General features: G+C 43.4%; 1 protein-coding gene across 2 annotated transcripts in view; it reads right to left on the bottom strand.

The window, feature by feature from the left end:
- Positions 1 to 2,901, bottom strand: part of sema4c (sema domain, immunoglobulin domain (Ig), transmembrane domain (TM) and short cytoplasmic domain, (semaphorin) 4C) — an 86,372-nt gene extending 83,471 nt beyond the window's left edge. For both annotated transcript variants that reach the window (XM_041936689.1, XM_041936690.1), the window contains exon 1: positions 2,628 to 2,901. The gene's annotated coding sequence lies outside the window, so the exon portion shown is untranslated. The remainder of the gene's footprint in view (positions 1 to 2,627) is intronic.
- Positions 2,902 to 24,063: the final 21,162 nt, after the last annotated feature.

The raw sequence follows: 24,063 nt of genomic DNA, 5'->3' as shown, positions 1-24,063 counted from the left end.
CAAGGATGAGCAAACGCATAGGCTGGCACAGATAGTGAAGTACGGCTGAAGTGATCGGCTGATTAATTGACTAATCAGGAAATTCATCAGCAACTCTTTTGACGACTGATTCATAATTTGAGTCACTTCTCAAACAAAAAAAAAGCTCTTTCCAGCTTCTCAATTGCAAGAATTTGCAGCTTTTCTTTGTTTTATATGATTGGAAATTCAACCTCTTTGGGCTTAAGACCGCGAGTGAGACAACACAAAACATTTCAAGACGTCATCTTGGGCTCTTGGAAACTCTGATGGCCATTTTCCTTTATCTTCTGCCACTTTATCGACAAAAAAATTAATTGATTGATGGAGAAAATGACCGGCGGATGAATATGTCATCGTCATATTGAGCAATCGTTTGCTCCTGCTCGATCATGAAGTGGACTGCAGCAGGGACACATGTACAACACAAACACCCAGAGGCGACATGAGCCCACATAAATACACAAGCATGTTGTGAATAAAAGATGCACGTTTAAAGAAATTCCACATCTGTTCAACTTGTAATCAGATGCCACAACAGAATATTAAAAACACAGTTAAGGGAAACAAACCATGGTGGGTGTGTGTGGACCTGCACATGTGAACTCGACTGTAAAAGCATGCCTGTGTGCAGAAATGTATGATGCATGTGGTCCTTTGTCTGCATGACTGTGTGCTGCTTCATTGCGTGTGTGTGAGGAGCATGAGGAGTGTGTTGAGGGAAGATGGGAAGGCGGCTGGTGGTCAGGATGTGGAGTCCATTGTCTGTCCGACAATGAAGAGATCGAGTCGGCAGGAGTCCTGTGGCTGTCTCAATTGAGGCATTAACATCTGGGTCTAGAGGGCTGCGTTTGTGTGTGTGTGTGTGTGTGTGTGTGTGTGTGTGTGTGTCTTTGTTGCGACTGCCCTGGATAAAGCTGGATTTTTAAAAGCTTGTTTTCAGGGAATAATGCAGATGTCAGGAGGAAAGCTTCAACAGCCAAACTGGTTTTCAAAAATATCTTCTTGTAACCTGCTTTAGTCTTGTATAATCTACCATCAAGGATTGTGCCTATTCTTAAAGGTCTACGAACTTGATTCCACAAATTAAAAGGTGAGTAAAGTGACTTTTGGTGGGATTATCCTCTGCCGCATCTCTGCAAATGTCAACTTGCGGCTCAACGCTAACGCTGAATCCTACCAGCATATTACTTTCATTAATCTTTGCAAATGACACGGTGACATACACAAACACTCGCACGCCGCCAGGCCCAACAGCCTTATGAAAGAGAAAATCTTTATGAGAAAATTACACAGATATTAAAGCAGAAAGTGGATCCTCAAGCACGATAATGCTCATATAAAGTCATCCTCCCCACCTCCTCCATCCCATAAGGCAATAACATGACTCCACTTACTTCCCCCACAAATCTTTCTGTCTTTATTTTGAAGGGCTGCACTCCCACCATACTGTCTGTTAGTTAACTGGCAGTGGCACCATCCAGCTTGTAAAAAAAACAGGAAAAAAAGCAGAGGAAAACCATGCAGACCCCCCGCTACTCCACCTCCTAAACCACCACCTTTTTTACACAAATCCTCGCTCGCTGTCCAGTGTGGACGCCTGCCCCCCTCAGTAATTACAATAATCACTCGACTGAAGCTAATACTCACTTCATTAAAGTGCAAAAAAGAAAAAAAAAAATCAGAAGAGGGAATAAGGGGAAAAAGCACTCCAATATCTCAACTCAGTGGATTATTGTCACCACAAGAGCTTAATTTCTGAGTGTCAGCTGAGCAAGCGGGAAACAGTGGCAGCGATTCAAAGGACTCATTGCTTTTACAGCGTTGGAAGTGGATGAGGGCTGTCATATATGACACCGATAACTACTGTGGGAAGATGAATAATTAAAATATATTTCAGTAGGATGCTGTGGAGCATGCATCTAGAGTATGTGAGCCCAGAATACTTTGCCAAAACATCTCTGTAACCTATAAAACTCTGTTTAGGCAGCCAGCAGAAGTCCAGAAGTGTAAGTTAGGACTATTATTAGGATATTATACTGATACCATATAGATGCACAGCACTGTCAAGCGAAGACAGGTTCCATAAAGTTCATTATAGGGCACCACACACTCTTACTACAGGAAATATCACAGCCGAATAATAAAATGTGAACAGATATTTCATTAGAAGTGGTGCAGAGAGATAAATCTGGCATGTTGCAGCGCACACACTCTATGATAAGTATGATCCAGCAGAAATGATACGGCGGAGTAGCATTACTGGGGCAGTGCATGCTGTAGATGCACAGACTACAGTGAAAGCCCGGAGTTGATCCCCTTCCAGCAGCTCCTGACCGCAGTGCGCCGTGTTTACGCTGCGCGAAATGGAGATAAAGTTGCATCCAAAGCCCCAAACGGACAACCTTCAACACCTCAATAATCTGTTCACGCAGCGTGTCTGAAGGCGTCCTGTTTCCAAGAAAAAGGGGGGCTTCATGGCAACAGTTGGAGAGCCGGGGGACTCTGGATCAGGATGTTTTCTGCCTCTGCTTCCCTCGTCTACTTTTAACCGAGCCGCCTCACACGGCTTCGACCACCGGGAGGACAAATAACGGCTGCAAACTTACCTTCTTGTGACGGTGATGGTGCTGATGATCACAGCGTCCTGCGCTTTCCTCTCCGTCTTTCTCTGACGACAGATCCAGTATCCGTTTCTCTCCCTCTCTCTCTCTTCTCTCTCCGTTATCTCGGATTTGTTGTTGAATTGGAGTTATAAATTATTCCGCATCCTCATCAGTCACCGCTGGATTCGCCCACGGTCGCCCTCTCCTCTTTTCTTATCGCCTCTGTTTTTGAAATGTTTGGACTATACGGCACATCGAGCCATATGATCCTGTCATTCAGTTTCTACACAGAGGAACTGGCTCCTCGCGCAACTCCCTCCCAAGGCTTTGTAACACGAAACCAGAGGAGGAGGAGGAGGAGGAGGAGGAGGAGAGAAAGGGGGTAAAAAAAAAAGGAAAGAAAGAAAAGAAAGCGTGAATTTAATCCGCTATCTGGGACGAGCTAGATGGATCTATCCGCCTCTCTGCGCAGAAGTTTCAGCAGTCCGTACCAAGCAGACATAGCGGAGTGGTCATGGCGCTGCGTCTCTGTGCCAGTCTCCACTGGAAATGATGCGTGTGTGTGTGTGTGTGTGTGTGTGTGGCGCTGCAGCGTGTGTGCGCCCCCAGCCTACTTCTGCAGTACGCATCACAGCAGGGACCTGGGAGGATTTCAAAAAAGGCACACTAACAGGTCTCCGCCCATCAGGCTCTCCGAACAATGGCCCCGACAAAGACGAGGGGCCCCCTAGCAGCCATTACACTGCTTGATTAAGACAGTTTCATTGAGAGGAAAGTGAAAGTCTGCTTTGGCGAAGCGCCTCCCAACCTGGGGTCTGACCTAAGACACTCAGCGGTCCTTTACAGCAGGGCCTGGCTGTCAAAGAGACCATTGTCAGACTGAAGGGGTCTGGTTCTTCACCACTTCCTGCCCTACGCATGAGCCAGTGAGCAAGGCACCTGCTCCAAGCCTGCAGTGCTCCAGTCTGACTTTCTCTCCCTCTGTGGATGAGAACAGGCACAGAAAATGCTCCGCGAGAGACCGATCCAGCATTAATACAGCAATATTATTACTGCCTTCACTGTTATTGTGCTGAGCCGAGGAAACATAATGTGTTGTTGTGAGACTTTGATCTCTTTTCGGATGAAGCCTTTAACCAAATCCAGCGATTAGAGTTTCTGGTATTCTTTTCATTTTGTCTTCCTTTTATAAGAATGTACGAATGGACAGTTTGCGGTCTAAAGCATCTTCTCCACATGACAGCGTTCGATGATATCCAGTAGCATGTGTTGTTTATCAAAGCATGAACTGCTAGGTGTATGCTGTGATTATTCTAAACTTTCAGCCAGAGCTATGAAATGTATTGTCTCAAAGCTCCTCTCCTCTAATACAGACACACATTACTCAGAAATGTGTTCAGCTTCTGGTTTCTTTGCTTGGATGTCAGAGCTTCACTGTGCAGAATGATGACGTGCAGAGTCTGACTGTTTTCACATCCATCTGCTGAAGGAGGAGAGCTTCTGTGTGCTCACCTTAAATCTCCGTTCACCTACAAGCAGGAGTTTGTGATATCTCAGCTGGTGTAACAGCCAATCACGGTCTAGTATGTATGTAACTTACACAGGAGTGAGGTGGAAAACTGAAGCCTCCACTGCACATCTGTTCATTCTCGGCGCAAATTTCACTGAAGCAGGAGACATCATGAGTCATGAAGTGAAACTTTATGTGAAATACTTTATGTACAGTACACAGTGTGTACATACAGAGTGGAATACATGTGATTTTAAGTGAAGTATTGACAACATAACTCATCTTGGGAGCCATAGACAGCAAACATTTATCAAAAAGTGTTCTCACATGTTTTAAAACATGGCTGGAGGGAATCTTTGTAATACACATGACCATGTTTTGCAAGTTCTGGCCTGTTAAACAAGAGAAGTTCATTGTCCTGACGGAGGATACAAAGAGGGAAGGGTTTTTTTTTTTGGTTTATTTTGTTTTGTCGCCTCGAGCTCTGAGGTTAATGTCCACTCGACTCTTGCACAAAGTCACTTTATATGCACTCACACTGGGGAGCAAGTCACCAATCATGTACATTGCTCATATTGCTTAGTGCTCTTAAAGGAGCACTCCAGCGATTTGGTATAGCACTTTCATAAAGTTTGGGCCTCACAAGAGACAAATTAAAATTACTTTTTTTTCCTGATATGGAAAAAAGTACCCTGATGATGTCATCAGGGTTATTTTTTTCCCACTTTAAAAAGCTCCCTCCAGAGCCACAGAAGACATTAGACAACTGTTTCACAGAGTGAGTCGCGCTCCTTGTGACTTGTAAACTGAACTTAATGTGTAAAATCGGTGGGATTCCCCGGTAATAACTAACTGTATAGCAACAGGAGCACTGTGGGAACAGTGGAAATGTTGTAAAACACAATAACACAATAACAATAACAATGCAGCAAAGCACATGAAATGAGACTTTTGTCCATCAATTTGCTGCCCCAGTGCATGCTGGGCGGTTGATTTAGATTACAAGAGTAAATCAATAGTTTTACACAGTGGAAATACAAACATCGAATGAGTTCAGAACAGCATCCTTTTCTATGTGCATGTTTATTGATCAGAAGATGATATTTTTTACTTTTGCTATTAATGTGCACCGTTTACAGAAGAGCCCAAACATCTGATATTAAAATTAATAATACTGAGCAGAGAAGATAAAAACATGAAATCACACACAAGACATGGGATTATGATGCAAAGATTAAGTGTGCAGATTAGAAGGCAATAATTATCATTGATAATCTCCGCATTAGCACAGAAAATATTCTTTTTGTCTCAGTGTAATTACTGATATAGCTGCAGACATCATGGGGCCTTTTAACCCGAGCACAAGTCAATAAACAAAGACTGACATTCTCTCTCATCTTCCTCCACGTATCTGTTGTAATTTCCTCTGCCACAGGAGCACATGCAGCACCTTAACTCTTGCTCGCTGGCGTCTGCAAGCGTGCGTCTAGCACCTCTCAGCCCCGCCCGAAGCCAACCTGAGCGCACCGTCTGAATTTACATGCCGCCTGACGGAAACGCTATGAGGATAGTTGCCCTAATCCTCGCACAGACAGATTACCAAATAAAGAAGGCTGAATTATAATGCTCATAATCTCAAACACACATCAGGTTGTGGACGCTCTGGCACAGATATGTTTGGTTTGAGAGTTAATGAGTTTGGATTTAGGACACCAATTTAGAGTTGGCCTCTCGTTCTGCAGCGTGTTAAAAACAGCTCAGTGATGAAAAAGAGAAGTAGCACGGCCTAAGGCCACATCAAGAGACACTGTTGAGAAAATGTGGGTTTCATGCTGGAGAGTTGTGCTTAGCATGGTGGATGTGGCCTTCTAGGAATTTAAATAAAAGAAAGCATTTTTAAACATAAAATAAGAAGGCCTTGACCTTCCCTCTACGGTTTCACCGTCTGTCCCTTTCAATAACACCTCAAAACGACTGAGTGCTGTGAAAATTAATTTGCAGGGATTATTTGCACCCAAGGTTGGATAAAATAGACTTCAGATGTGTTACGTGAAGAAGCGGTCACGTGTGAGGTTCCACGCCTGACCTCGAGTTCAATTTGTTATTGATGAACTGTGCAGCCAAGCAGCCAGTGTGGAATAAATAAGACTTTTGCTATACCAAGCAACTTTATATAGTGTTTTTACATGTCCTCTTACTCAGTTTCCTATATGCTGAGCCAGTTTCATGGCCCCGAGGCCAGTGGAAGTCATTCTGATCTTGCTTGAGAAATCCATGGTGCTGATCGGACAGTATTGCCCCCTTTCTGCTACATCTGAAAATCTTTAAATTTGTCCGAGAAGCAACTCCAGCTTCTCTTTCTTGATCATGTAGCACCTTTATATTCATCCTTTGGCTTCAGCTTTTAGTTAGATGGTCAGAAATGTCTGTTTGAACTGTCAATCACACGAGCACATTCAGAGTCTGTCTTGCTGGCTGTCTCCTTTTTCGGAGCTTTAAAAACGCATCACGTTTCATGCCGAACTGCAGCGGAGTTTAATTCACACCCCGACTCCAATGGGAGCTTTTTTTTATTGCCCTTTTAAAAAAAATTTTTGTTCGAACACCTGCAGTGGGCGTGAAGGAGCACTCAATTTGCCGGCGTTTCTGTTTATCAGTCAATGTACAGCCGTCAACTGCCTGAAAGCGAAAACTTTCCCGCGTACGGCAACGCCGTTGCTTTGAGCGCGAGGCCTTGAGAGTGTGAAAGCATAAATTATAGGCTAATGGCTGACAGAGCTGCAAAGAAAGATAGCGGCTGATAGCGAGTCAGCAGCCCAGAGCTCTCGCTTACTCTGTTTTTCACAGCATCTGATAAACAAGAACAAGGATACGCGAGTAATTACAGCATTCCTGTAGCATCTGTTTTTTCTGAAATTAATATGAGATGGTATAAAGACGCAGATTTTTTTTTACTTTAGGAGAGGTTCAATAGATCATTTTAAGATAATAAACTCTTTCAGTAAACCACAGGTTTCTTTTGTCTGAGTGCTTGAGACTGCACTGAGTTAACCCTATATGGATGAGTGAGGCTCTATTACCTCACCAACAGCATGTAAGACTACAGGGTGGTGGTGGTGGTGCTGGGATGAAGAGAATAGCTGATGATCTGGATGAGATGAAGAGTGGACTCTGGTGAGCTCAGTCCAGGCGCTGGATATGATGAAACTGGAGGTGAATGGGGTGGACGAGGGTTGTGATTTCGCACTGATGCGACAGCAGCAGAGAGGAGAACAGATTCAAAGTTAGACTGAGAGAGTAAACGGCCACAGGCAGCTGATTAAGAAGAAAGAAGAGAGAGAGAATTGTGAATGAGCGAGCATAAAGGAAGTCTTGCTGATTAAACTTCTCTTCGTCTCTTGGAGCCTGTTGGACACTGAAACTCTTCTAAGACTCTGTAGTGACAGCTGCCATCATGTATGCAGTGGTCTGCTGGGGCAGCAGCACACAGAAAGAGACAGGCCAGCTCAGTTCGAGGATGCTCTCTGGATTGCACAGAGGCTGAAAGATGATGGCCAAACTGCCGGTCCTCCCACCTCCTACACAGAACCCTGAACGCTCCGGGCAGCTCCTTCAGCCGCTGCCCCACCGGTGCACATGGACTGTCCCTGCTGCAGCCGAGTCCATCACACTGCCAAGTGTAGCCTTTGTCTTGCTATTTCAGAACACACACTTTGAGCACAGTGGTTTTGCTGCTACGAGTGAAGTAACTGCATTTTAAGATGGTAGCGCTGCAATCTGCAGTCACACAACATTTTCTCCAGCACTCTCACTTAAGTGCAATTTTCGCTGTTAACCATTTTATTGAAACTTCATTCTCTCCCCACTCTATTTGTGATCATGTGTCATCGCACTAAGATTCAGTGTGTATCTAATCTGTTCTTCTGCTGCTGTGACACTTGAATTTTCTTGTTCCCTGTCACAGTTTAATGTAGCGACAGGACTGGTTCAAAATAAGGACATGAAGCGTCTATAGTGTGCAAGCAGGCATCAACTTGAGGCAGGATGCAGCTTAATCCACACTGTTAGCTTCCAGGACGGTCTGTATGAGGCTGGCTCGGGAAATCCTGCTCCTCATATAGTAAACGTAGGAGGGATTAACTCTAGTGATTCACAATTCAGGTCAATCTTCTCCCAGCAACAACAAAGAAGGAGATTTGGCTGGTATTGATGGGCACTCAATCCTAAAGAGCTTCAGTTTCAAGGCAGGACAAATGTTAAAAAAAAAAAAAAAAAAAAAAAAAAAATCCCTGCTTTAATATATCCTCAACCGGTGGACTCAAAATGCAAAATCATTGTTTTGCGCCTCCACCAGCTCTATTGTGTCTCAGAAGTGGCGATACTGAGTTTGTATGACTGACTAGCAGCTCCAGGAACATTATTTCACACGTTTGCCAAATGCAGAAAGCAGGCCAGGTGGTGAGAAAGTGGGGTAAAGTCTCATTACGAGGCAGAGCACAGGTCACCTCCCGTGAGCCTCTGCTCTCTCTGCATCGCTCCTCTCGCCTCCTTCCCTGTGAACTTTTCCATCGCAGCCAGACTTTGGGTTTACTTTGCCTGAGATCGGCTCGCGTTAGGAAGCAGTTATTCTGAGCGATTACCTCATTTACCTCGTGTTACCTTTCGTTGTCTGGAGTTTTTAATAGCACAGAGAAGCTCACAGCTTCCTCAGCATCACAGGTGGATGTTAAAATGTGTCAGATGAGCACAAGTCTGTTGTCACGTGTGGAAGACTATTTAGAGCCAGTAATGTCTCTATGAAAATCACTGTTATCTAAATATGTAAAATCTCTCTCATACATCATGTTTGACAGACATCAGTCTAATTAAAGCAGGCAGAATTGACCTTATAACAGAATTAGGATACTCGATCATGAGCTGGATTATAAAGAGATTGAAATGAGCAGTAATGAGTGTTTTAACGCCCAGCAGTGGCAGTTTGATTCTAAACGGCGGAGAACCAAAGTTGTCATAATCAATCTAAAGGTCTTTTCGCAACGTTAGCTTTTTGACAGAAAACCGCTTTCAGGCGATGCTGATCTGTCACATTTCATCTCATTGCAATTTCATGGGTAAACATTTGTGGAACGAAGTGGAGAAATCTCCTGTCTTCATCTGAAATGAATGGCCTAAATGTTTCATTGCCTCTGCAATCGCCTGATGGTTAATATCTATTGAGATGAGTGTATTAAAGCATGCCCCATATGATGAGTAGCTCCCGCCTTCCCCCGACGGAAGGCGGAAATTACAGCTCAACAGAACATCATTTCATGTGACTTGTATATTCATTAAAGCGCGATAGGATGCGACAAGCGAGGTTTTAATCAAAGCGTTCTCAGGGAGGGGGGAAAAAAATCGTCTAAGAATTGCTTTTCATTAACGCCTCATAAACATTCTTCATCTTTTTAATCTGACCTACAGCTGAAATTGAGGTGTTTGATTAGAAAGACAAGAATAGGGCTTTCATCAAAGCCAGGTAGCTCAGTTTAGGAGGGTTTTTCCCTCAGTAGAAACCAGCTTAGTTTTTAAAAGTTAAGGCGATAGATCAGCTAGATGACAGAGATAAACCGCCGGTTCAGCCTGAGTTTCTTTCACTTAATTTCACAAAGTCGTCAAGCCTATAAATCATTGTTGGATCTCAGCTGAGTGAGGATATCTCCATAGATTGCCTCACTTTCTCTCTTGATAACAGCATGCTAATTTTCTGCCTTTAGAATAGAGGAATAGTTTCAGGAGGTTATTAAATTCCACTGGAAACTGTAAAAGTGGGATTTCACGAGTCCCCAAGCGAGAGTGTGCCGCCTGTCAGCGTAGGGGGAGAAACTGCTGAGGGAGGCAGGGTTGGGGCCCCTGGGACCCCTGTATCTCTCTCCCCCTCTCCATCTTCTGCTGCACCCCTGGCCCCTAACCGGTTTATTCTAATAAACAGCAGCCAGCACCCTCACTTCCCCTCAGCTCTCACTCTCCTCCCTGCGAGGTCTGCCCGATGAATCTTCTCCGGCAGCTCTGCATATGCAAACACGCTGGCAAACATGAGAGAAATTATACAGGGCAGCTTAACACCTACACTGTATTGTTCCATTGCAGGAACAGGCTCTGGTTTTGATACTATCATTTGGGATGCTAAAAGTTTGGCTAGAATAAAAACAATCCTTGTTTTAACAAAAGTGAACCTTTTTTTTTTTTTTTTAAAAAAAAAAGGCCATTTTCCGCCTCAGGCTTGTTGGTGGTTGGCTATGAATGCACATCATTTGTGTCCACTTGTTTGCTTGCAGAAAGCTGCTGCGAGTGTCGAACACAGCGAGCTCTACCAGCTGCAGCGCTGAGAATGTGTTTGTGTGACTGTGCATTTTTCATCCACGGGTAGATTCCACATGGGACGCATGATCAGATTTAACCAGACTAAAACTGTGTCCCAAATTCATAATTCATACTAAATCTAAGCAGGTCTTGCTTATGTAGTGTGACACTGGAAAAGTGACAAAAAGAAGTATAACAGTCAAGATCCAGACTCAGATTCACAGCTGCAAATGATTCAAACAAATTGCGGACAGTTTCTAAAAGAGCTTTGTGAACACCCCAGGAAACAAAAATAACTGTTAAATCCTGAAAAAAACACTTCAGTGTCTATTTGTGAAATTTAATTGACAGAAACCTTCCATCGTCGCAGTTTGACTGACAGGATTTGGTGCACATATTGTATAATTTCCTGTGAGTATAAAACTCGTATGAACATGCTAAAGTATGTTGATTTATTTGTGAAGCAGCTGCAACAGTGCTAAGACAATTAGTATATAGTTCATGCTGTATACGCCTGTATGGAAGTGGGAAACACTGCAAGAGACTGCAGCTGCACTAGTGGCTCTGTAAATGCCAATGCTAGCATGCTAACATGCTCACAATCATAAAGTTTAACAGGTTCTTCCAGTATATGCTGAGATATATCAAAATGGCAATCACATCATGGCACAACAGGGAAGGCAAAGTCAACATATTACAGTCTGGAACAAAGTGGTGGAACAGACGACAGACCAACAGGCCGACATCACCGTCCCTACAGGGCTAAAAACACATGAAGGTAAGAACTACGGATTAAACAAAAGCACCACGTGTGCACGACTGAGATGGGATTCAGAGATATTTTTGATGACTGAGGACGATGGGCTGGTAAAGGCATCCATGTGCAAGCAACAGAGAGGATTACCGTCCTGCCACACTGCTCAAATCGAGTTTGTTTTCGTCTGTATTTTTCCGACCCAGTGTCATCTAATGCAATCATCCTTCAATCAGTGTACAACGGTGAAAATCTAATCACACTGGTTTGAGGTTTCAGAGAGCCATCTGCCTTAATCCAATTCTTGACAAATATCCCTGTCACGGCACTCCCTCTTCCACCGTAACGACTCCCCATTTCAGCGGGCTAATTTTACAGGTTCATCTCATTAGGGGCGAGACAGATATGAAGGCTTGACGGCGTTTGAATTCTGGAGACAGCCGCTACCGCCTCCCACACCCTCGCCCATCCCGCCGAGGACATTTCCCACTGCTGTGACCCCGGGTGGCCCCTCAGACGTCCGGACAATGACGGACAGACACTGAGCTTCTTTCTGTCTGCTAAAGCCCCCTGCCTTACACCACATCTTGCATTCTCTGGAGCCTGGGCGTAGGAATGCCTTTCCGAGGCATCTCTGCAATGCTAAAGGGCAACTCGCTCAGCCGTGAAAAACAGTCGAAATACTTACACTTGCCATAAATGCCTATAAGCTAAGCAATCTTTCATGCTTTATAATGTTGTCCCCGGCAACACGGCAACACTGAAGGCCTCTGATAGGGAAAACAAAAGACAAATGACTGACCGTGCCCTTTTCTAATCTATCAATTTCTTCTAGAGCCCTTTGTCCTTCAAGCCGAGTGCCGCATGTGGGCCTGGCAGCGCACAGCTGTGATTGCATCGCCCTGAAAATGCCTTGGACAGTGTTTGAACTTGCTCAGACACATTTATTCGATGACCTTTAGCCAAAACCAACTTGACTGAGATGTTCCCAGAGTTCAGCCTGACATATCTGCTTCCCTGTTGCCAACAGGGCTTGTCACGTTCCTGGAAATCTCTATTAGACACTCCCGCGCAAGCGAAGATGAGTTGTTTACAGGCAGATGTGGCATTTATAAGGGGCTCCATAGGACCATTTAGTGATATTTAGCATTTCTGTAGAACCGCTGGAGTGTCTCCATCCCGCTGGGTACGTGAGTGGACTGCTACCATTAGCAGAGACACTGTGGGCACGAGCTCCAGACTTAAGACCCATTGTTAGAGGAGCAGTTTAAATACCAGCATGTTGTTAATACCCCCACATGCTGATTCACATATACTGCCTCTTCACATGCACATGGAAAAGCACATACCGGTCAACACTCCCACCTTTGTGCTCTATCTCCAAGAAATCACCATTTCCAGTAGCTCCTCTGTCTCCTAGTGTGTGTGTGTGTGTGTGTGTGTGTGTGGAGCAGTCGGTACAGTATATAACAGTGCAGTTCTTTCTGGTAAGAGAGGTGAATTGTGCTGTATAACCACTTAACCCTCACACCCCCACCCCCCCAATGCTACCCTCCCATGGCAATCCCAATAAAACCTGGATTATTTTTATAACCCAAAGTACGGCTGCTGACTTTACAAGCTCCCCTCCAGCTCCTGGGTGAGAGAGCAGGGAGGAAAGAGAGGAAAAAGGAAAGAAAGGCCAGGTCAAAACCGCTCTGTGTCTCCAAAAGGGCAGCATATCCAAAACCATCAATGAAGGCCTTTTCTGCTGGGAGGAAAAATAAACACCCTGACTGATCCTTTTCCTTTTGCTTTTGCTTCAGTCTGGTGCTACATAGGGCACTACTGTAGCCACAGTTCCCACCCAATACCGGGTGGCTTTTCTGTCCTGTCCACTATCATCTTTATCTTTTTTGAAAGGTCAAGTTTAGATGTGTTTGTACAGTCAAAGAGCTCATCCCTGTCTGCGGTGACAGAGGGTGGCAGAAGCCGACGTTGCTTCAATTTCAGTTGCACCTCCAGTTCCAACAGAAAGAAACTGCTTCTGTTATTAGATCCTGTAGCTAAATTATCCCCAAATTGTCCCTGACAAGTTTTCAACATATTTGCTGGCACTCTCCACTATTGTGTGGTCAAAAAAGTTTAAGAGTTTTAAGTATTTAAGAGGCAGTACAAACCCTATTTGGGGAGATGTCTACTTCCCCTTTAATACAACTTTTTTTTTCATGTAGTAATTCTCTTATGTGTAAAATGAGAGCTTAGCGTTTAGTGGCTCTTGTGTCAAACATACAAAGCTGCTGGAAAAAAAATGTGACTTTGGTGATGATCATCTTAAATTCTTAGTCTCTTAATTCTCTTCTTGTTAATGGGTTGTACCAACTCAATATAGTTATATGATTTTAAGATTATGGGGGCTTGGCTTTGCAGTTTTTGGAGAAGTCAAAAGAAAATCTCAAAAAGTTAGAGAGGATCTTGTTATTTTCAGGTGAAACATTATGCTAGAAAAGAACGAGTTCATACAACATGGTGTCTGACCGCGTCGGAGGCTGTTTATGGCTGTATAAGCCGAAAGGCCTTGCTCTGAGGCGGAATGAAAAACCGACGGTCACAGAGGAGCAGGATCGGCGATAATCTTTTACCTTTTCAGACTCCCCTTCACTCGGTTGTGCATGCTGAAGCGCCACAAATCAATCAAGAGTTGTGCAATGGACAAAAAAAGAGCTTGAGAGAGAAATTCAAACCTCGGCTCCTTTCTCGCCTCTGCACGAAGTGATTGTAAATGTCTGATTGTCAGTTTCAGAAAGTTGCAGGATCAGTAGGGCACATCTGTTCTGATGGAGCGTGCTGGCAGCTTCCCCCACTGAACAATTTTCATACAGTCCCTAATTTTATTGAGTGAACATATTGCAATAACACTGGCTGCCAAATCTGTTTGGTGTCCCTGAACATTGAGGCAAGAGAGGCAGTGGAGTTATTGGAGATTCTGACTGTGAGAGAGCAAACTGCCAAAGAGGAGTATGATTAACATGGCAGGTAATGTAGCTCACAATTTCTTGGACCCCTTTCAGAAAGTTATACATTAATTTGCTTGTTGCTCCCTTGGAAAAGTGCTTTTACGCGACTATTTTACCTTGCTGTAAAATCGTCAGTTGCATCCTCTTATCCTCTAAAACTGGGACTCAACTTAACTTCCCTCTCTGTGCTGCTTGATAAAATCAAAGTTGAGAGAACATTTCCTGCAGGCAAAGCCAACTTTTCTGCCATTTCTCATCCGAGCTCAGCAAGATCTTCGAGGGGACGATGACTAATTCTATGAAAATTAATCAGGGCGACTGGGGGGGTGGGATATATTTCCTGGATAATTCAATTTTAATCTTATATTTAGAAGTGGAGATAACAAAAGTAACAACTTATTTCTGTGATTGGAAACTGTAATGTGGCATTACTTATACTGAAATAGTAATTTGTTACACTCCATTGTAGGGCGGCTCAATGAAAAAGGCAGGGACAGAGTCGGGGTGGAGCGGTGGGGGGTGGGGAAGGCTGCAGGAGCTGCTGCATCAGCATGTGTGCAGTAATGTGATAGCGAGGCCTAGCCGCACAAAGAAAACACAACCAGCTCTCTAACAACCCTCCCAGTAAGACCCTGAGAGGGGCGGGCGGCGGGTGGATGGGAGGTGGCAGCACCGCTTCAGTAATTGCGCTGCCTTGAAATACTGGTGGAAATACTGTAGCTCTAAGTTAAGCACATATGAACGACATTAAATGTGGTAGCCTGAGCTGCAGAGATCTGACCTTTAATAACAAAGCAGGGAAGCTGAGCCAACACCTGCTGGCAAATATGACGCAGCTCTTTAATTTTTCAACCTTTTTTAGTGCCATATGTTTCTACTTTTTATTTTAGATATCATTTTTCATTTTATGACACATCATCAATTGTATTTTTGATGTGATCTTCTATGCTGTGTGCTGTTTGAAGCTTATAGTGTCAGTTTTTCTTGAACCAACAGAACTTGACTGCTGTTATACTGCAGGTCACATTTATGAGTGGAAGGAAGAGTTTATGTGGAGCATTTGAAGGTAGAATTGGCCTCTTTAAAGCCAGACGTGTCCCACTTTCAACATGGTGCATGCATAATTTTGGAAAGTGGATGTGGTTAGTAGGTGGCAAAGCACTACTGGAGTTTTCTGTTGCTCTGCATGATACGCATAGTACGGTGCCAGAGATTCATATCAGATCATATGTCTAATACAAACACCTCTGATAGCACGCTACTGAATCTAGTAAATATGGCCCAGTTGCAGACAGAATGCACACAGACGCAGAAATAGACAACAATCAACGGAGGAAAACTCAGGAAACTGACTTACAGGCAGGAAGCGGCCAAACATTCATCTTTCCCTCAGGGTTAATTATAATAACTTTATAACACGTAGTACCATCATCAGGTCAAAATTTTGCTTGTGACCAAATATCTACAAAACTAATGACATATTCCCATCAGCCTTAGCTGTACTTAGTGAGTTTAGTGATAGCCAATGTTAACATGCTAACATGCTAAACAATACCTGCTAAAGATCATCATGTTAGCATTATCACTGTGAGCATGTCAGCTTACATCACCATTCAGCTCAAACCTGTCTTGTTATCGTAAAGGTAAAACACTGAAGCAAACTGAATGAGTTTGCGATAATAAATACTGTATACCTCATGTCACATGAGAAACAGGAACGCCCGGGTGACTGTCAATGGACCAGATCACCCAGAGAATAGGAGAAATACCCGGCAAATGAAAGACATCATTTGGACTTAAAACAATGTTTCCATTTATCAAATGATTTGCCCAACTTTCAGTTAGATCTAAAAAACTCATAACAATATGTCCAACAGTGGTGGGAACCGACGGCCTCTGGGCTGTATTCTGCTCTTGAGACCATTTGATCCGGTCCACGAGGCAACTCCTAAATACAAGACCACATTCTGACAGAGACAGCGTTATTCAGACAAGTTTTCTGGTGAGAGAGCTAATAGCTAAGAAGCTAAAACCTCATTCAGGAGGAGACTTTGTGAAGGAGAGCCTTGTTGCTGCTGTGGAGCTGCTGAAACCAGACAAAGTAAAACTGTTCCAAAGGGTCACTTTGTCTGGAATAATTCATGGAGATAAAGGAAGACCTGACATGGAAACTCAGTCATACCAAAGTGTCTGTGTGCTTTGGCCTTCATGGTGGATGTTACCAAGTACCTCTCAGAGCTGAACCTCAGGCTCCAGCAGCTTCCCAGCTCTCTGCTTTCTATGTGAAATTATTTGAAGTGAATGTAAAGCTGTGGTGACTGGAAAGAGGAAACACTGTCCATGATATCTGAATCTGCTGCTGAGTGTGAGAACTCCTTCAGGCGTTTGCTGAGAGGTTTCAGGACATGAACAGTGAACAAAAGGAACTGAACGTATTTTCTGTTTAATGTGGAACCAGCTGATGTTTCTGACAGCCTACAGCATGAAATCATTGAGCTGCAAAGCAACAACCTGCTACTGAGAGCAGCTCTGTTCAAACCTGACTCTTACGAACACTCAGTTCTGCTCAAGACTGGCTGACTCAAACCTGGAGAACCAGGTTTAAGTGGCATCATCATCCTCATCCTCATCATCCTCATCATCATCATCATCACTACCATTTGATATCCGATGCCTTGCCAAAGCGAGGCCGTTCCAGCCTTCACAGAGGTTAATGTGAAATAATTGAGTATGGCCAGGGGCACTGCTAAAGTGGGGCCAAGGGGGGCCACGGCCACACACCTGAGATGCTTTGGTTGTACTCCAGCAAATCTATTAAAGGTTTACTATTTTGAGTAAAAGAATCCAAAGGACACATCAGTAAGTATAGAGCTTTTAACACATGAAGTACAATATAACTGGTTTCAATTTAGCTTTAATGCAACCTCTTGATCTATACGAGGTAAACCTGTAGTGAGGTCTCAGAACATATACACAAGAACGCTTTTCTTTTCCTTGTTTTGTTTTGTGTATTTGGGCTCGTGAGAGCAGGAGGAAGGGATGGAGACTGTGAGGATGCTCAGTGTGTTGTTGTGATTGCATGTTTACCCATTGGTCCTGGTTACTGTACACTTGTACTGTACACAGGAAGAAAAAGATGTTGACAAAAGAAACGTTTACTGGCAGCACACATGTTCCACATCTCTAAATAGTGATGCCATTTATCTTTAGCAGGCTAATTAAGTAGTTACTTTGACTGTCAGTTGTTGCCATGGTGTCTATTCTTGGTACCTCTGTACATTACATTATTATATCACCAGGCTCAGGCTTTAGAGTAAACTCTTTCCTACTCTCCTAATCCCACTATTCAATTTTCATATCCAATCTGTTTAATGTTTTCTAATCATATTTACCACTTTTTTTTGCTTTGTTCCAAAAATCTATTTAATCAAATCACATTTCGGTGTTTTTCATTCACCTGAAGGTGGCTAGAGCCTCCAGCTGCAGGGATATGGGAGTGGGCTGGGTGGTCAGGCCAGGACAGATGTGTTTAAGCTGGCAGGGAAAGTAAAATGGAGGAGGAGGGGTGGAGAACTTTTCCCCAAGGCCCTTCTGCTTTCATCGAAACACTTCCTGGTCCTGAACTTAAATCCCCCCTCCGTCACTCCCTAGGGTGGTATCTCCTGACCGGGCTCAGTTTCACCACGTGACGGATGCACATTGTGCTGGTGTTTTTAAAGCGGGCTGCTGTTGTAGCTCAGGGAGTTGAGACCCGGATAACAAAGCACATATGGGACGAATTGGGACTTTGACTGTGTGACATAACGGCTCCATGTGACTTTTTTTTTCCACCCTCTTATACGCATTTTCATACTGTGTACACACAAGCACACGTGTTCAGACACACTCACAGGCACACAGTGCTCTGCTGTGCTGTCGTACAGACCCTGGCAGGATCAGGTGGTGATGAGAACAGAACATGCGGCTCTCCGCTGCCGACCTGGATGTGAACAATATGCACATACTGGAGGCTTTGTGAACAGTTCAAAAATCTCTTCCAAATGCTATAATAAACACACGCTGCACATCCACACACCCCTGTGTTGTGTTCGTATTTGCCCTGATCCAGTTGGTAAAAAAAAAAAAAATCCTTTTGAAACCCGAAACTGTTCTCCATCAGCAGCCCCTGTGCTCCCCTCCACCAGGCCAGGAGCAGAGCAGCAGCAGCCGGAGAACACGGGCCTCTGTTGTCTCAGCCGGAGTCCTTTGGATACGTTTTTGAACCCCTTCTCTCAAGGGACGCGGCAGCATAGAGGCCTTGTTGTACTGAGGAGCATGTGAACGCACTGCTGACTGGAGTGTGGTGAGCAATGTGACTTGTTAATGTAACAAGGTCAGTCTGCACTGGCAGGGTTGAGTTTGTGTGTTTATGTCTGCACATATTCATACTGTATGGCTCTGCATAGGCAGGCACGGCTTTATTAGAGACTTATAGTGACCTATGTGTGTTTGTCTTTTCAGTCTCATAATACCTGCAGAAATAATAGATCATTTTGCACTGTACAGTCTCATTGTGAAGTTAATTTCCTCCCATATTAATTGACAGTTTGATTGAGTCCCTTTAAATGCAGGGACACTAAACAGCAATAAGACTGAGGTTCCAGCTTTCTGGTGCTGTTTGTTTTTACATCAGTAATATCCGTAGAAACAGGCCTATCTTTTTATTTATGAGCAGTTGATAAACACACAAACTATCAATTTTAACCTGCGCCGGTGGCATAACGCTATGGAGATGATGATCAGTCTGTTACTCTGTCTTTGAGCGTCTCTGTCTTTGATCCAGAGTGAGACACCTCGGTAGTGACTGGATTTGGCACATTTTTGGGCCATATCATGTGACTCTTAGTGACTTTGGTAATCCTCTGGTTTTGCATGTAGTGCCACCAAAAGTTCATTTCCATTTTTCAACACTAATTCCCAAAGTTTCACTAAAAATTAACAAGTGATGGATTCCTGTCAGCCTTAGTCCAACATACCACACGTCTTATATTAGCATATGCTACATGCCAACCTACAGTAAAGCCTTATACTAAGTAATGAGAACATCCTAACAAGGCAGCCTGGTCCCAGGCCTTTGAGCTGGTGCCCACATCTCAGAATGGTTGACAGCTGTTTCTTGTGGTTGAAAACACCAATCAGAGATTTGCATGGGGATGTTATCGTCTGCCAGGTCAAAAAGTCGTAGACTTCAGTGTACTAGAAACATAATTTCGGTATAGAATAGAGTAATTATGAGTACACTTTCACTTTTTATGGTTAATTTGAAGTATGTTTGATATGTACTTCTAAAAAGTGTTCTCATAAATAGATGTCATGAAGGTCTACTTATATGTATTCGAAATTCATAGACCAATTCTGCAATACTTAAAGTGGTATAAAAAGTGTTTTTTTTAGAAAATTGTAAAAGCTATACTAAATGACACTTGAATGAATACAATGAATACTTTTAATAGGAATAAACTGTACTTACAAAAAGTGCTCTTATTTTCAGGTCTGTTGTAATACACAATTAGCATGCTTGATTAAAGTGTTCTTCATTTTAAGAATATATTTCCAACACATTGGTGATGTAATACATGCACTGCAAATGTGTTTTGAATGCTCACAAATCATAATTTTACCGGGTGTATTTTGTACTTCAGTACTCTTAAAGTTTGTAACTAGCCACATTTAATGAAGAAGTAGTGACATAAAAACGGAGACAAGTGTGGCTGACTGATGGAGCTGTACAGATTGTTGTGTGTCGACTTACAGAAATAAAAATCAATTGACGTAAATCAGTGTGAAAAAAAGCTACCTGCGCCGAGCAACCACTAACCATAGAGTCTGAAAATGATGCTGGCGGGATTGGGTATGTTACTCGCTTCCGACTGGTCAGGGCAAAACAAAACAGAACAACCCCTCTTCCCAACAAGAAAGCAGCAGTAATAAACACAACGTATGACTGAAGTGAAGCAAGGAAGGAAACGAGGATACCAACCAAGCACATTTTAAGCTGATCAAGTACAGCTTAAGCTGACAAATGACACCTGAGGATGACAAAGTACGGCTTAGAATGACGAATGAAACATGAAGCTGAGTCTGACAAGCTGAGCCTGAAATGTCCTGAAGTGATAAACGCTTTTGATTTAAGAACCAAAAGGCTTTTTCTGTGGCATCACCTTCTGGCCAAGTTTTACATTTGCCCCACGAGTGGTAAGGAACTGAAAACAGTCAAGTGGTCTCTAAAGTTTCATCCAGCAACTCCCTTCCTAGTCTTCATGCTCTGCTGTCATGGCTGCAACCTTGTTCATCTACATGTCAGACTCATCCCCACTCTGTCATTTTTTTACGTGGATTGAGCATAAATGTGTGGCAGGATCAGCGCTGTATTAATTCACTGTTATCTCTGCTTGTACGTCCCTGTACTGCACACGGCTGTGCATGTGTTTACGCACCATCTGCATGCGTCTGCATGTCGACCACTGCCTAAGTTTGCGAATAACTTAACCTAAATGTGTTGTGCGCACTATGAGCATTTGTCGCATGTAGAGGTCCACGGGGGCCCTCCGGAGCCGCACAGATCTGCTTAATGCACGGCAGCTACAGGAATCTCACTCATCTGCTCTGGAGTGAGCGGGCATAAACAGAAACCCCTGGGAGCCGGTAATATGTTAAACGATTTGACTCCAGTCCTGCTCAGCCTTATCCAGCCAAGGCAATAACAGATATGAGAGCGTGATGTGTGTGCTTGCGCATGTCGACAAGAGTTCTGTGTATGTGTGGGTATTATGAGCAGTGCCTTGAGATGAATGACAGTAAGCCAAGAGAGAGAAAAAGGTGAAAAGAAAGTGAGCAGCTGAGAAAAGGGATGCAAATTACCAAGAAGGGACTTGATGAAATCGACTGGAATTGCTCCTTTGGTGTGGCGGGCGAGGCAGAGCTGCCTTTGTGTGAACAGTTCAAAGGCAGAGGATGTATCTCTCCTGGATGTAATGCAGCCACATATATGCATAGATATGGTGTGATCCTTGTACTGCTTATACACACACAGATAACAGTAAAGGTGTGTTTTAAATAACGGTGGATCTGAGAGCAAATGATGGCTGCTGGTTGGAAAGTGTCAGACTGGGACTTATCAGCTTGTCCTCCACCTGTTCCGGTACAGCAGAGGGAGGAGAGTGGGGTGGAGAGCATAGGAGATATAGAGACAGAGAGAGTGAAAGACTATGGGGATAAAAAGAGAGATGCAGAGAGGAAGAATGAAACAGACAGATGCAGAGGGAAGGAGAGAGCAAAAAATCTGACGTCTGAAGAGTGAGAACAGGAGTCGCAGGGAGGGAGAAGAGTGGCAAAAACAGATAATGGCTGCGGACAGGAGAGAGAGAGATGGAAAGAGACTGAGAAAGCTATCTCAGGAAAGGGAAAGAGGACTAGAGGAGGAGATAGAGAGGGAAAGAAAGCTCAAGAGGCAGAGAAAGAGAGAAAAAGGTCGAATGAGCAAGAAAGATAGCAACAGTGCGAGAGATAGACAGCGAGAGGAGGGTGGGTGGCAGCGAGACAGAGAAGTGGATGTCTGAGGCCATTTCCTGTGATGATAGCCAGAGGCTTATTTTTCACCTCCCTCCAATCACCACAACCCCCCCCACCTCCAACTCCACCACACTCCCATCTAACTGCTTCTCCGCCACCCACCCTCTCCCAGCCCATCGAAAAACACACTCACACACTGACTCACACGCTGGCACACAATTTGATTGCGAAGCGTTAACCTCTGTCTGCCTACTGTAAAACGCACGCCGGCACGACAATAACGAAGTCCGGGAGCAACACATGTTTCTCAGCCCATTCAGCCTTGCTCAACAAGTGACTGCTTGAAAATAATTACATCTCATTTTATTCATTGTCAGTGAATTACCTGCCTGAGTGGCCGCGAACAATGACGCCCCGAGATGTGGATACATGGGCGGGGCTGAAGCTGTGGGTTCAGGAGTGTGTGTGTGTGTGTGTGTGTGTGTGTGTGTGGTTACGTCTGCATGTGTATGTTATTAGCATGCTTTTTGTGTGCTTATATGAATGGCAGAACAATTGTTTTTGTGTCTACCGATCATCACCAGCAGAAAGGACTATTTGCTCTCTCTATTAAAAAAAAAAAAAAATGCTACTCTGAGTGTGTAGTCCTTCAAAATAATACAACCACCACTTCTTCAAATACAATGTCTAGAATAATTTCAGTATTTTCTAGAAACAATGTTGTACACCTTTACCTTTGGACAGAGTCAGGCAAGCTGTTTCCCCACAGTCTTTATGCTAAGCTAAGCTAAACGGCTGCTGGCCGTAGCTTTACATTTAATGGACAGATGTGAGACTGGTGTCATTCTTCTGATCTAACTCATGGCAAGAAAGTGAATAAATCTATTTCCAACCATGTCACAGAGGAGCTCGTTTCAAAGGTGCACATTGGTTTTCACAAAGAGCTTCGTGATTTTTTTTTTTCTCTAAGCAAAATTTGTTGTGATTCCTGTTGCAGATCATCGATTTCTAGTAAACAAGGTGCTTTTTTGATATTAAGATAAGATAAGATAAGATAAGACTTTATTAATCCCCAGCCAGGGAAATTCGGGTGTTACAGGCAGCAGGGAGTGGCAGTAGGAAAGAATAGAGAAATACTAAAGACAAAATAAAAGGTGACTATATATATATATATATATATATATATATATATATATATATATGCTCATTTTATACAATGAACTATAAAAAATATGTAAAAAAAAGAAATATTGCCTCAAAGAACTATAAAAAAATATTGTCATAAAAATATACTGCAAAAAAATGTATTGTCCTCTAATAGGATTGGAAAAAGGTGAGAAAATGCAAATGCAAATCAGGTTTTTACTTTTTTAGAAAATAGCAAAATGAACAACAACAATTTCCTGCATTTCTTTTCATTTCATTGCATTTATGTATGTGAGTGCACAGTAAAGGTTACCTTACAAGTGATTGTGGGTGTACAATATGACTTACATTATGAGTTAACCTTTCCCTTGTGTGTGTGTGTGTGTGTGTGTGTGTGTGTGTGTGTGTGTGTGTGTGTTTATGAACTACGTGTGTGCTAGTGGGCTGTTTGTCCAGACTATCGGAGAGCAGATGAGTTGAGAGGGGGAGAAGATGTAGCTGTAAATATTTAATGTCGTCCATGTGCAATCGTTGCCCTGCATTAGACCTGAGGCAGAAACGACCACCTGACTGTTGTGAGCGGGCAGAGTCGGACAGCATTAAGCTAGCAGACAGAGAGCGACAGACAGAAAAATACAGGGGAGACTAAAACTGGAAAATTGCTCTTTCTCCCTCTCTGGATTTATTTTGTTTGCAGGGCAGAGGCTTAACTGTTCAATAAAGTGTGCAATAAAATGCCAGGAAGAGGTGTGAGCAGTAGGTTGACTAAAGCTGTGGCGAAGTCTCTGCTCCTCACCTGCAGCCAAGCTTTCAAAGTCACTGACATCTGACTAGAGAGGTTTCCTCGGAAAAAGCTGATAACTAATCACTGACCAGATATTATTAGGTAAATTTGATATGGAGGTCTAAATAGTTATGAATGTTCTGGTTGTGACCTTAAAAAACAACATTAGTTTGTTTTGATAATTGATATTTTTAGCAATAGATTACATGACTCTATGTGATGTGGAAGGTGTCACTCATAGCAACAAACATACAGGGAATTATCACCTGACTGTAGTTTCCCTCAGCTGTATGACATGTTTTAGCATCTTTCACTAGCCACCAAGCACCAGATAGACAGATACCGGTTACCAAATACAG

Source organism: Chelmon rostratus, chromosome 5 (genome assembly GCF_017976325.1).
Source record: "Chelmon rostratus isolate fCheRos1 chromosome 5, fCheRos1.pri, whole genome shotgun sequence".
Taxonomy (NCBI): domain Eukaryota; kingdom Metazoa; phylum Chordata; class Actinopteri; order Chaetodontiformes; family Chaetodontidae; genus Chelmon; species Chelmon rostratus.
Note: the sequence above shows the minus strand (reverse complement) of the source record. Positions and strands in the feature narration are given on the sequence as shown.